This window comes from Elephantulus edwardii, unplaced genomic scaffold (assembly GCF_000299155.1).
Source record: "Elephantulus edwardii isolate Elephantulus edwardi_28Jun2011 unplaced genomic scaffold, EleEdw1.0 scaffold00011, whole genome shotgun sequence".
Lineage (NCBI taxonomy): Eukaryota > Metazoa > Chordata > Mammalia > Macroscelidea > Macroscelididae > Elephantulus > Elephantulus edwardii.
The window spans coordinates 1,016,531-1,028,538 of NW_006399761.1; the positions used below are offsets into that span (position 1 = coordinate 1,016,531).

General features: G+C 53.6%; 1 protein-coding gene across 1 annotated transcript in view; it reads right to left on the bottom strand.

The window, feature by feature from the left end:
• TET3 (tet methylcytosine dioxygenase 3) overlaps positions 1-12,008 on the bottom strand; it is a 108,574-nt gene that overhangs the window by 92,102 nt on the left and 4,464 nt on the right. The gene's annotated exons all lie outside the window — the stretch shown is intronic.

Sequence of the window (12,008 nt, forward strand, 5' to 3'; positions counted from 1 at the left end):
ACCGGGAAGGGTGCTGCCGCGCTGGCCGCCTCCCAGGCCCGCGCCTCGGCTGCTGGGGATCCCGCGCTGCCTCCGCCCGCGGGGGCTCCCTGGAGGCGGCGCCCGCAGGCGTCCTCGTCTCCAGGGTCACCGGCATGGACTGCGCCCTCGGCGCCCGCCCGCCGATCCCAGGCGCGCTAATGCCAGCACCGCGCGCGGCCTCTTTTCAGGACAGAGCCTGCTCCTGCTGGACCGCCGGGGGACACCCTTCTGCGCGGGGTCCGGGCACCCTATTCTGCAGCAGAGGAAACCCGGCAGGTGACCTTTCCCAAGGTCACACCACTAGAGACAACAGAGGTGCCACTCCAATCCAGGTCTCTCGCTCCATCTCCAGCCCTGGCTCTCCTCAGACACAGACGCCCACACCTCACCCAGAGGCACACGCTCCCTGCTCCCCACTCTCTCCGAAGGCCCTTCCAAGACCACACTGTTTTTTTTTCCCTCGTGGAAGGTGGCCCTCCCCACCCCCAGGTCCTCCTGTCTCCAGGAAGAGATGAGAAGAGGTGGCCTGGAGCCCCCCAGCTCCAGCTTCCAGCCCCGGCGCACTGAGGCTGCCAGGAGATGCGGACCAGGGGTGAGGGAAATGTGGTTCCAGGCAACACCGGGTACCCCGTTTCTGCTCATGTTCTCCCTACAGCTAGCACCCAGGAGCCCTCACTTCCAGAAAAGTGAGCTGCCAAGGGTTCCAGTACCCCGCAAACAGCTGCTCCCGGCGCTGCCTACCTTCAAGACTTGAGGGGTCCTCATTTTCCGCATCTGTAAGACAGGACTGGACGCAGCCCCCTGCAAGCCCGAGGAACCCATGAAGGAAGCCCTCACCAAGTGCTGTGAGCCAGCACTTCTCACTCTAGAACAGCTCACCAGGTGCGATTCATCCTCCGATGAATAAGCCAGGCCAGAGGGGGAGTGACTTCGGGGCCTAGTCACCACGAGTGACAGCCTGAGCCTGCCATCAATGATTCATATGCTCTCCACTCCACCACGGATGCTGGATCACTGCCCCCGGAGCTGTGCGATGAGCCGCCCTGCTGGGGGGGGGGGACAGCCACCAAGACCTGCCCACACCAACCTCACCTCAGGACAAAGGGCAGCCATGAGCCACCGCCCAGAGTGGAGAGGCCACTGATAAGGCAAGTGGGAGGCTGGGCTTCCCCTCCCCTTGGCTCCTGCCTCCGGTTGTCCCCACCAGGTGGGGGTCCCTGATTCATCCTGCCCCCCAGTCCATGCCCTACCCTACTCGTGTACCCCACTGTGAGGTAAGGGAAACAGCAGTACTGTTGCTGCTGGGGTCACCCCAGCCTATCAAGACGGCAGGCACTGTGCCAACCACACTCCACAACTTTCACTTAACTCTCCACGCACAACCTGGTCGTTAAAGGGGCCGGGCCTGCCATCCGCGCACAGCCGTAAACTAAGTCGCTCGCTGCCATGGAGCTGGAAATGACTCACAGCAGACCCTCCAGCAGTTTTTCCGAGGCTGGAAATCACAGGAGGAGACTGCCCATCCTCCTCCAGAGGAGCAGCTAGTGGATTTGAACCATGAGCCGTTCCGTGGCAGCACAGCTCCTTACCCACGAGACCATGGGAATTCTGGGGTCGAGCCTTCGCACTGAGTTTCTAAGCCCCGTCCCCACCCCATGATGGTGTAAAGCGTGGGCCACTAAGCCCTGGTTCTGAGGGTCATGCTGCTGTCCACCTGGGAGAGCTGCTGCTGTGGCTCCTTGGGCCCTGACTTCTCCTCCCCCTCCTGGCTGTCTCCCTGCCCCCAGCTGGCCTACAAACCCCCGCCCGCCTGTGGGCAGCACCTCCTCTGAGTCCCCTGATCACCAGCCACCAAGCACCGTATTATTTATTTACACAGCCTTCTTCCCACGTGGGTGGGGCCGGCTCGCCCTCTCCACTGGGCTGGAGGACTGAAGAGCAGGAATGTGCTACACACGGTCTTCCCAGGGCCCAGGAGGCGGGGGCTGGGCACAGAGACGAGACCAGGGTCTGCTCTGTCTTCCCTGCAGGGGACATCTCCCACTGTTCCCACTTCCTGTCCAACCCATCAGCCAAGCCTCAACCAGGGGTTTGTCCCTACATCCCACCGCTGACCTGGGAGAGCCCACTGGTATCACCTCTGTCCCGCCTGGAGGCCCTAGAATGCCAGAATTCCTGGCATTGGTGAATGACACAGACACTAGTCTGGGGACCCACATCTGGTCCCCGGCACCTTTCTGCCCTCTCCTTCCACCTCCGCCTTTCTACAGACAGAAGATGTCCCTGGCAACCTTCCAGCCAGCACAGCCTACTGGAGAGACAGAGGGAGTCACTCTCAGGCCACACAACACCCTGATATTCGGAGCCTCAGGAACCTGGTAACCCACAAGCCAAAGCCCATAAAGAAATACAGTGACTGGAGTGCTATGTAGACACAGGTGTGGTGACCAGCTGAAGCAGCTGGTGGCAGTAACCCTCTTATCCATCACAAAAGGAGATGGGTGCAGAGGGGCCACATTCCACCCACCTCATCTGGAGTGGGCAGCGGGTACAAGGACCCTGGTCGCCTCCTGCTCCCTTGTCCCTCTCCCAGCCTAGCTTCCTCTGGTTACCCCCATTCTCTGGATGCCAGTGGTCATTCTAACACCTCTTATCTGACCCTTGGTACTGCTGTCTGTGTCCTCCTCCCATGTGTCCCTCTCTTGTAACCAGAATGGCTAGGGTCTCAACTCTTCAGAGCCCCTGGAAAGGTCGGCCAGGCATTCTGCAGGCCGGTGGCACTTGGAATGGACCCTGGGAGATGTTGGTGACCTCCTTCCCTCTCCATTATACGAAGGGTCCTGATAGACCCAACACCCTCTCCACCCTCACGAGTCAGTGTGAAGTCCTCCAAGTCCATGCGTCAATTTCCACCCAAGTAATTGCAGCCCATGACACTCATCATCCCCTCAATCTGAAACTCTCTGCGGTTGTCATGGGAACTGCCTTCGCCTTCATTCACTGATCAGGCTTCGCAATTAGCTCTGGCAGCGGAAGTCTGTGCCAACCGCCATCACGGGGAGGAAGGAGAGGAGGAGGAGGAAAAAGGGAACATACTCCTCTGTCAAGGGGGAGGAGCCAGCCTGAACCAAGGAGCCAGAGCCTTGCCAGGAAAGGTGGTCCCAGCCAGCAGCCCCCAGTGCCCCTGGCTCCACCCGCAGCTTCCAGACCCACAGAGACAGTGTCAGCAGGGCTGGCAGCTGACCGGGGTCAGTCACAGCTTTGCCCACGCTCTGCATTCCCTCAAGAGGGTCTCAACACTTGGTGAGCCCCAGGACCACAGCCTTGGCCACCAAACGTTCTGGGACGTAACAAGGAACCCTGGGTGCTCTAGAGAGGGTGGGACAGGAGTTCCGAGTGGGTCAGAGACCTTCCACCTTGAGAATCAGGAGCATCTGATCCCAGCACTCGCTCTCATTCTCCCCATGTTCCCACCGCCAGCTGTGGGGTCACTTGGAGCCATATGGTCACCCAGGGGGTTTCCAAGGCTGTGTCCCTCCTCCCTCTCACACATCGCGGCATGAAAACGTGGACACGTGGGCCAGGTGCTGTCCCTTCTCCGTGGGCTCGGCAGACTGAGGGTGCCCGAAGGCCGGCCTCTGCGCTCGAGGTATCCCTCCCCTACACGCCTGCAGCCTGCACTGTAATTACGGGTTCCCACGGGCCTCCCTCCCCACATGGCGCTCATTAAGCCGAGGCAGCCTCTGCCCTCTGCCAGTCTAAGAACAAACAGCGTCGGAGAGGGGCTGTCCTCCCAGACACAGGGACACGGCAGGTCGCGGGGTCCAGGGAATGTTCCGGAAGGTCCTGCCATCAGTTCTCTTTACTCTGCCCCATGACCCCACTCCCGGCCCCAGCTCACCCTGCAGCAGGACCACACTGCTTACAGGACTCTGGCCTCTCTCAGAGATAGCTGGTCACCACTCCTGGAAGCAAAGGTCACTCATGCGCCAGCCAGGGACCTGTGGCACCCGGAGTTACCCTCCCAGGGCAGAGCATGCACTTAGAAAAGCAACCCAGGCCACACTGTCAAGTCCAGTCTGGCTCTGACCATCCACCGCATTCCCTGGGCTATGTCCATAGGAGCACACTGGCTATCTTTCTCCTTGATGAAGCTGGCCGGGTCCAATAAAGAACCCACCACACCACCAGGGCTCCTTCACAATCAGTAGAGAGCTAACCAATGTTCTCCCCACAACAACAGTCCTCAGTGAAGCAGCTCTGGGCCTCGGCTGACCCTAACCCGTCCACATCCCTTTCCACGCCCCCATGGGAGCAGTCAGAGGCGTGAGAGACGCCTAGCAAACACCCTCTCTGGTGCTATCCGCTGGGCACCTCTTCCAGGAATCTAGGCTGGCAGGTACCACGTGGGAGGGGCTTTATCTTACCCACTAACTTCCGGCTGGATGTGGGCAGGGGTGGGGTGCAGCAGTCAGAACCCTGCCAGTCCAAGACAGCAAGCAGGAGAGCCACCCAGACACCCCAGCCCGAGGTGGAGGCCTCGGTCTCCGTGGACCCCAAACCTGCCAGGAGGGACCTGTCCCCACACTGGGATGCGGCCTTTCCCCTCCCTCAAGGACATCAGCTCAGGTCCTCAGCTCTGTTATGCAAATCGCAGGTGGCCAGGGGTCTGGCCACTCCCGGGGACGACGGCAGCCTCCACTCTCACAGGCACACGCAGCAAAGAATGCAGTGAGCCCGAGGACCAATTAGCCCACATGGCCCGCGGGGCTGGCCAGGGCTCAGAGACACGCGTCCTGTGTCCCCTCCTGAGTGCCCCCCACCCCCCGCACACCCACAGGAGCTATAGAGAAGGAAGAGATGACACAGGTCGTGGATCATCAGTGACCGATTTTCAGAACTGAGGGAGGGTCTGCCAACCTGTTCACTCCCGCGACTTTTCCCATGTCACACAGAGGGAAGGCTGGGGTTGGGGCATAGTCCACAGAGGCTACTGGTCACCACTGAGGGTGGACAAGGTTCAGCGAGGCTTCAAGACAAGACAGAACCTTGGGTGGGAGTTCATTCTCCCACCCTACGGCAACAGGTAAAACCAAGTGCTGTCTCCTACGAGCAGGCGCTCCTCTGTGCGTGAGAAACCGGGACGACTCCACCCCCCTCTACGCACCTCACCATTTACGCTGGGACAGACAGAGATCCCCAGCTCAGGCAGGCCGGACAGCCATCCTCCTAACCCAGAAAAGGGAGATCCCTCTCCTGGGGCGCTGTCCAGGAGGCCTTCCCGTGACAGACGGACATATGTTCATCTGTGCTGGCCAACACATGGGCCACTAGCCACGTGTGACTGTTAGACACTTGCAAGGTGGACTGAAAGCTGAATTTTATATCACAAAGTTCAATGAAACCAGCCAGATGTAGCTGCCGGCCACCACATCAGCACCAGCTCAGACAGAGCAAGGCAAAGACAAGCTGCCTCGGGCTTCTTACAGCGAGAGTTCACGGGTGCTCTTGACAGCGGATCAAGTTCACGGCCCTTCTCACCCTCCTTCACACGCACCGGCACTTGAGGAACATTTGTTTCGGGTCACAGACCTGCCCTCCCCAGGGTGCAGACCAGGCGAGGCAGCACGACTCTGCCTGTTTACTGAGCACGTCACCAATAATGGCCAACCGCAAGGAAAGGACATCATCACGCTCAGGAGAACGGAAAACTCAAAACGCCCTGCCTTTGAGACAGCATGGATTCACAGCCGACCCTCCAGACAGCTTCAGAGGCTGACTACCCATCCTTCTCTGTGGCACAGTGGTGGATTCGAACCAGCGAACTTGCCAACCTTTGAGTTAACAGTGCACCTCCCTAAGGACCAGGTCAGTAGAGCTCATATGGACCCGTGAGGGTACAATGTTGTGAGCCGTCCAATCAGAACCTCCAGGGGTGTTCAGAGGCAGTGACCTGCACCGGAGGAGACTGTCCGTTTTTCTTCACAGAAGAGTTCCTGGATTCAAGCCACCTGCTGGGGTGTTGGCTGCCACAGCTCTCAGTGGTACCGCTGTCCTAATTGAAAGATTGGAGGTTCAAACACAGCCAGCGGGCCTTGAACCAAGGTCTGGCAATCTGCATCCAGGAAGCAATAGTTCTGGGGCAACTGTGTAGAACATAAGTGGGGGGGTGTCCTTTTCACAAGACCTGTGACATGTGTGGGTGGGCAGACTGCAAGACAGCCATTAAGTCCAACAGTGAGGACCAGGAGTTAAGAGGCCAGGAGCAGGCTGGGACAGCGCCAACACATGGGGTTGACGTGAGCTGGAATCCACTGGACGGGACCCAATGCATTCGAGGTCTTCATGAGTCACGGAAAACACTACCCCGAGCGCAACACAAGATTAAGTCTAGGACCTGATTTTCCCAAGAGATATGGCCCATTAGAGCTGACTCTTCTTCAGTACCGGAACGTTGTATCTTCCACAGTCACAGCAAGAGACCATCAGGTATGGAGGCAAGGCTGTCCTCCTGCACAGCATCCCAGCCTGTCAACCCCCGGCCTCTACCCAGGCACTTCCTTCTACGGGGGAATGACGGCACGTGTTGGAAGATTCCGTCTACCTGCTTCTCACGTCCACCCCCTCATCAGCAGTCTGGACACTTCCACACAGAGGAAGCCCTCCTGCGTCTACACGAGATTCGGCCTTCATCTGCATTCCTCTCCTCCTCCCGCTCCACAGCCCCACTTCCTCCCATTGTCCTGCACGTGGTCACCCAGCCTGATCTCCAGAGAGGCTGTCAGCATGCCCTTTAAAGTTAAGCTCTTTTTTTTATTTATTTTATTTTATTATTTTTGTGTGATGAGTGTACCGTCAAATCAGATCTGACTGGTACAGGAGGAGATTGCCCTTCCTTCCCCGGCAGAGCATCTGGTGGATTTGAACCGTGTACCTCTGGGATTGTAGTTGCAGCTTCTTGCCACTAGGCCACCAGAGCTCCCCTTAAAGTTAAGCTCTTAAACCGGCTGTTCCTCCTTCCTAGGGAACCGAGAGTTCCTGGCGTGCAGTTTCCTTTGCTTTCTTTTTTTTTTTAATCAGGTGCAGGACTTTGTATTTACCGATTAAATCCACTGACTTGGGTTGGGACCCAGCGCCCTGTCTGCCCCGTTCTCTATGTTACCTTGGAATAACAGATCTGACATCTGTGCAGCCCACATGACACCTTAAGCCCCATAAGTGTCCCCTGAGCCTCGCTTCCTTCTGTAAGGCTAACCTTCACAATCTCACACACACACACCCAGGGGCATCAGCATCCCAAGGCATGTGGAGCAGCAAAAACAAACCCTTTTCGGAGCACAAATACACACCCTCCTAAATGAGGGTTTAGTGAAAACCAGAAGACGGCGGAAACAAACTCCAGAAGAACAAGAATGGAGATGTTCTTGTCCCCCAGCCTGCTGACGTGAAGAGGCCCTCGACGGCAACTCCTTTCTAGCTAAGGTTCTGACCTCTTGTGCTTTGTTTCTGGCCCTTCTGTTGTTGTTAAGTGCCGTCAAGGTGTAAGCGACTCATAGCGACCCTATGAATGAAAGACCTGGACACTTGTACAACTAACTTTCTTTCTCCAGGTTCACAGGGTTTCCGTAGGCAAGCTATTTCGGAAATGGATGCCACTCCTGCTTCTACGTTTGTTTTAATCAGGGAGCTCCACCAAACACTGGACATCGTGGGTAACCATTCTCACATTTGACACATCAATGTCACAGTGTTCAGCTTCACAGCCACCACGAGTTACCTCTGTGCAGCAAGTGGACAGACCAGGGCTATATGACCTAGAAGAATAACCAAAAACAATTAAAAACAGGCCTGATGGTCACAGATTAAAGTCACCAACCTTTGGCTTAGCTGCATCACTTTCTGTCCACTAGACCAACTGATCTCTCTCTATGCTGTTGTTGTTAAGTGCCATTGAGTCGTAGATGACTCATAGCAGCCCTATGAACGAAAGACCTGAACACTTGTATAACTTTCTTCCTTTCTCCAGGTTCATAGGGTTTCTGGAGGCAAGCTATTTCAGAACTGGATGCCACTCCTGCTTCCAAGCTTGTTTTTAATCTGCCCCTTCTACGTGTCATAATAGTGATTTAAACTCCAGCTGCTCAATCTAAATGCTGATCCATTCGAGAAGATGGGTTATGTGAAGAATGTGGCATCAGGATTGGATGAAGACTCCTCAAGGGCCTACATTGTGTAGAGGACACAACCTTTCTCGTTGAAAGTGAAGAGGGCTTGACACCTGCTGCAGGAAAATCAAAGACTACAATCTTCAACATGGCTTACATCTCAAACTTGAGAAATCACAAATCCTCACCACTGAACTAACAGGTAACACTGCAACAGATGGATAAAAGATTGAAGTTATCAATGATTCGTTTTTCTTGGATCCACAATCATGGTAACAACAGTCAAGATATGCTACACAAGGAAAAAAATGGGGGAGAAAACAAAAAAAAAAAAAAAACAAACCGAGATATGCTGCACTCCGAAAAATCTTTCAAGTAGTTTTAACACACAGTGATGCCAGTTTAAAGATTAAGAGGTGTCAGATCCACACCATGGTCTTTTCCATTACCTCTTATGCATCTGAAATGCAATGAATAAAAATTAAAGAAAAATAATGCCTCTGAGTTGGGGTGTTGGAGAAGAGTACTGAATCTCCATCCCAGGGACTTTCAAAAGAGCAAAGACGTCTGTCTACCTTAGAGCATGTGCAACCACAGTGCTCCTGAGAAGCAAGGATGGTTAACCCTTCATCTCACATACTTTTGGGCATGCTACCAGAAGAGGCCAGTCCTTGGAGAAGGACATCATGCTGGGAAAGGTGGAGGGTCAGTGAACAAGACCCTCAATGACATGGAACGCCATTGTGACTATAACAATACATGGGCTCAAATATATTAAAGATGATCAAGATTCCACCGGCCAGGACAAGGTTCAGATCCGCTGTCCATACGCTTGTGAGTCAGAGGAGACCTGATAGCCTCTAACGACTACTTCAGACTCCAACAGATGGACTAATGGATCTGGGTGAAGTGCAGATTCTAGTTCCGTAAGTCTGAGGTTGTTATTATTGTGGGTGTTACTGTTGTTACTAGGTGCCACTGAGTCAAGTACAACTCATAATGAGCCTACAAACGACAGATCTGAGCCCTGTCCTACTTGTGCCATCCTCACAGTCTCTGACACACTCAAGCTCATTAACATGTTCAGGTCTGAGGTAGAATCCAAAATTCTGCCTTTCTAACAAACTTCAAGACAATGCCAGCAGAACATTGAATGCCAAGATGATACTCATCATCAAAGGAGTACACCAAGGTAGTGTCACGGCTGTAAACTAATAAAGAGACATAAAAGCCAAGGGAGCCTAACGTTAGAAGAATCTTGCGTAATTGTTGGGTGCAGTTACAAAGCCTCTGCACATATGAACAACTTCCCTTCTGATTTTCCCTCAGTTTGGGGTTAAGGGATTTGTCCTCTATTTCAACGATCCTGTCGTCTCTTGATTCAGTCCCACTCCTAGTCCCTTCGTGGAGTTATTTCTGAAACGTCACTGTTAATCTTTCAGACTTAAAGTTGGTCTTTGTTTTGTTCATCTCAGATTTTCAGTTGATCCTAAATGTTCATTTTGTTTTCCTATTTTCTTGAACTCCTGTTTTTCTTGGTTTTACCTATATTCCTTCATCTCTTTCTTAATCTCATGGAAAATCCTAAGTCTTTTCAATTCCTCATCAGATCACTGCATGGCTGCAGCTTCCTCCAGGTGGCTTTACGGTTATTCTGGCCACTTGGTGGGACTATGCTGCCCCTGCTCCTTTGTGACTTGGTATTACTGCCTCCTGTCACTGAGGCATCAGACATTATTTACTCATTGTATGTTTGCTTACTGCATCCTGATTTCTCACTTTGTGCTGTTTTGCTATAACCACATAGATTAAGTTTATGGGCTACTTTGGTCAATAGTTAACACTAAGTTTTCACCACCTATTTCCAGGAGGGTGGGTCAGTGGCTAGGTACAGGACCCCAGGTCTCTGGTCACTGATCTTGCAGGGGAACTGGTGACAGAGATGATGTATCCATTTGCTTAGTCCCTGGGGCATGGGTACAAGAAGCGTCCTCAATGGTTGCTGGGTTGGATGGCTCATGTATATACTGCCAGGATACACAGGATATACAAGGCATGTACATGTGTGTACTGCTGTGAGTCGGGACAAAGACGCCCACATCATCCAGTAGGGTGATGGGCAGTGTCACTGATGATCTCTAGTGGACAGGGTTATGTGAAGCAGTCAGATCAGGTACAAGCCTCCAGTTGTAAATGAGGTAGTGTGTGAGGGTGAGGCAGAGGAACGGGCCCAGTTCACAGGGACCTGTTAGGTGGGCGTGCCCCAGACCACTAAAGTACAATGAGAGGAGGGTCCTTGAGTCCCCAGTGCAGAGAGTGGGACAGGAGAGTGGGTACCACTGCTCCACAGTCCACCCCATGCTGGTGGACAGGCAGAGCGCCTGGAGCTACTCCTCCATGGGCCCCTGGTCCATTCTGATAAAGGAAGAGGTGCCACCAGACTGCAGCAGGAGATGGGGGTAGGAGGATATACCCACTTCCAGGACAAGGCCATAGGGTATAGGGGGGCCCATGGCAAGTGCACTGCAGCTTCACAGGGCGGGTGTTAAGTCCCTCCTGCTTGTCTGCACCAGGTGATGTGATGGGCGCTTCAACTGAGAATGTGACTTGTCTCACGACAGTCACACTGAGGGTTCAACTGGTGAGACACCAACAAATCCACGATTCTGTTGAACACTTTCATACAGTGTATCCTTCCACCTGGCCCTCAGCCTAATTCTTCAGCGTTGCCTTGGATGTGAGAGACTCTCAAACTGACATCTGTATCCAATTCACTTGTTTTCCTAGGTCTCTGTGATGAGAGGGATGTTATGAGAGGACGAAGGTCCCCATCTCAGACCACTGTCTTGGATGTGTGTCACTTCACGTTGACATCAGTCAGATGATGTCCACTTTGGCTACAAACTATAAATATGGAAGATCCCAGGCCCCCTCCCAACCAGTTAGGCCAGACTCTCTGAGACATGGGCCCCAGGTATTAGTGGCCTTCAAAAAGTTTTCAGGGGATTTTTATATAAAGCCACTGATCCACAAGTCTGGCTTAAAAACTTGAAACAAAGTAGTTATAACAATGCTCTCCCCTCAACACGACGTAAGCCAGAAATTGGCTCTCTGATCTGTCCAGGAATCTGCCACGCAATAATACCATTTGCAGAAATTCTAACTGGTCAGAGCCTGGCCGAGCTGCTTCATAAAGAACTGCAGGGGCCCCAAACACTCACCACTTGCCTTTCTGAAGTCTTACAAACCACCCTTCTTAACAACCTGTCCTGAAACTGTCAAAAACTGACAGGCTCACACATTTATAATTTCCAAACTCTCTGGGAGACGAGACATTCTGCCTGTCACTGGCCTGCTGGCTTTTCTTTCAATTACTGTAATTCAGTGCCGATTGTCAGTCTATGAGAACATCTGAAGGTGGGCAGTAGGGAATGAATGAATCAGCCTCGGGCAGCGCGCAGGCCAGCTCTTCTTACCTACTGCACATGCTAGCTATAGTCTTTCCTCAGTTTCTATCCTCTAACAAAGCAGGTAATGACTAAGGATGACAAGAAGAAGAGATGCCTTTGAGCTGCGGTGCTGGAGGAGAGTGCTGGATACCCCATGGGCTGCCCAAAGGACAGAAAGGTATGTCCTGGGGAAAGTGCAACCAGGGTGTTCCTTAGAGGCAAGGACGGGGACTTCATCTCACAGACTTTGGGATGCTATCCGTGGAGAAGGACATCATGCTGGGAAGAGAGGAGGTTAGAGAAAGAGAGGACCCTAGACAAGATGGACTGACAAGGTGCCTGCAAGGATGGTGGATCCGAGACGCGGGGGGGG